This window comes from Oncorhynchus gorbuscha, linkage group LG05 (assembly GCF_021184085.1).
Source record: "Oncorhynchus gorbuscha isolate QuinsamMale2020 ecotype Even-year linkage group LG05, OgorEven_v1.0, whole genome shotgun sequence".
Lineage (NCBI taxonomy): Eukaryota > Metazoa > Chordata > Actinopteri > Salmoniformes > Salmonidae > Oncorhynchus > Oncorhynchus gorbuscha.
In genome coordinates, this window is record NC_060177.1 from 21,340,128 (window position 1) to 21,342,181 (window position 2,054).

At 40.1% G+C, this 2,054-nt stretch overlaps 1 protein-coding gene across 1 annotated transcript in view; it reads right to left on the bottom strand.

Moving 5' to 3' along the window:
- The window catches only part of LOC124034842 (pistil-specific extensin-like protein), a 106,821-nt gene extending 105,909 nt beyond the window's left edge, over positions 1-912 (bottom strand). Inside the window, exon 1 of the mRNA XM_046348264.1 lies at positions 812-912. The gene's annotated coding sequence lies outside the window, so the exon portion shown is untranslated. The remainder of the gene's footprint in view (positions 1-811) is intronic.
- Between the last annotated feature and the right edge of the window lie 1,142 nt (positions 913-2,054).

Genomic DNA, 2,054 nt, shown 5'->3' on the forward strand with positions numbered 1-2,054 from the left:
TGTGCGTGCGTGTGTGTGTGTGTGTTTATGTTCTAACAGTTAGATTAGACAGGTCAATAAACAGATGATGAAATATACTTTTCCACTGAAAGACTCTGGAAGACACTGGATATAATACAAAAATATCCCTATTATCATATAACAAAAAGAAAACTTCATAGAACACACATTCACCTTAGGAGCTAATCATGCAGTGTTAAAGTGCCCCTTAAGGCTTTAGTTCTAAGGGTCCAAAAAGTGATATGTTAATTCTCCTTATGAATAGTCATTCCAATGAGGGGTCATGTTGACACGTTTTGGTGCCTCAGGGGCTGTGCTTTCTATGACTTCTCCTTATCTTCCATTGTCTAAGACATTCCTAAAGAACAATATCTGTACCCAAGGAACTAATTCCTACTAAATGCATTTCTAGACAGTAACTTATTGTGTGTACATACATCAAATACTTTTAATGAACATGGCATTTCAGTTAACATGCTTCTTCGTCCAATAGAGAGTAGCATTCATGTCATCGATTCTCCATAACTCACTGATGCTCTAATAAAAAGCTGGCGCTGGAGCACAATTATTTTGTGTGGAGGTGCTGACTATCAGCGAATCAACTGGGTGACCATGAAGAAGGCCCAGTGATGCCGAAACGTTGGTGTTTTACCCAATAATAAATGGCTGTGAGCTTATATATACAGAGTGTAAGAATCTCTCTATTTATTTTTACAGCTCACTGATACTCCACCAAAATATATATTTTAACACACATTCATTACGCTTTTAAAACGAAGGTGTCTTCACCTGAATACAAATCTCTACCTACCTATCTGTGTTTCCCCTCCATTTTGTCCGGTAAGACAACCATCTTCCTCCTCTCTCTGTCATTTGATGCGGCTACTTGCTGCACAGTGGTGCTATCCCTTCCATGTAGATCTCTCCCTCTCCGCACTGCATCATCAATAACTTCAAAGACACAAAAGCAGCTAAATTAGGTCTGGCACTTTGTTCTTTCATGACTAATGAGCTTTGCCTTCGTTTGTGTATTCGTCTCGCTGCACTGCTGTGGCTCTACCCCAGGGAACGCCACACTGCCTTAGCGTGCTGTGTCTTTCCATGAGCAGGTAACCCCAAACAAAAGACTAGAGGGAAGATATGGGCATAGACTCTATACAATAGTTTTTGGGTTCATTTGCATATAAGCGTATGAGCTGCTATGGATATAATGGCATCGTTTGAGATCACTGGAAACTTGTTTCAGGGTCAGATGACAGAAATCATGTTATTCTATGAGGTCCATATGCAGAATTAGAAGCTAGAGTATGTTGCCTTTGCTTTGCAGCCAGTACTCATGGCCACCACTGTGTGTGCGATTACATCTGCTAAATGGCGTATATATATTATTATTATTATATACTGAATATATAAGTATGGTCTCCGATCCGATGCAGGCAAGAATTCACTACTGTCCTGCACAATAACCCACTGCGCACACTGACCAAGAGCATCTGAACTTAGGTTCAGGCTAACGCGAGGCATCGTGGAACAGGGTACCTATCTGTTTTCACATGTATCGAGCGGTTTCGTAGCTGGCGGGTTAGTGCTTTCTGAAACAGTATTATAACACGTTTTGTGTAATTACTCTTTCACAATCAGTCTCATCACTTCTTTGTGACTTTCGTGCTGTTTACGATTGAATCTCTATGAAAATGTCTTGCTGATAAGTTTTTGCCCACTATTAGTGACAATGACTATGTCAACGCCTGGTCAAAGACCTGAAGCAGCGTACTGGTACTGTCTACTGTCTCCTCCTTTCAACATGAATGCATTATGCATCCTATCAATAACCATTTCACTAACCTAATATTGTATGCATTTAAGTAAGATATTAAGAACAGTTGAATCTCTCTTTCTCTCTCCCTTCCTCTCTGCTGTTGCTGTGGTCAGATAGTGTTAGCGTTTGCTAGCCACATCCTCTTCACAGAAGATGGCTCACTTAACATTACATTTACATTACATTTAAGTCATTTAGCAGACGCTCTTATCCAGAGCGACTTACAAATATTTAT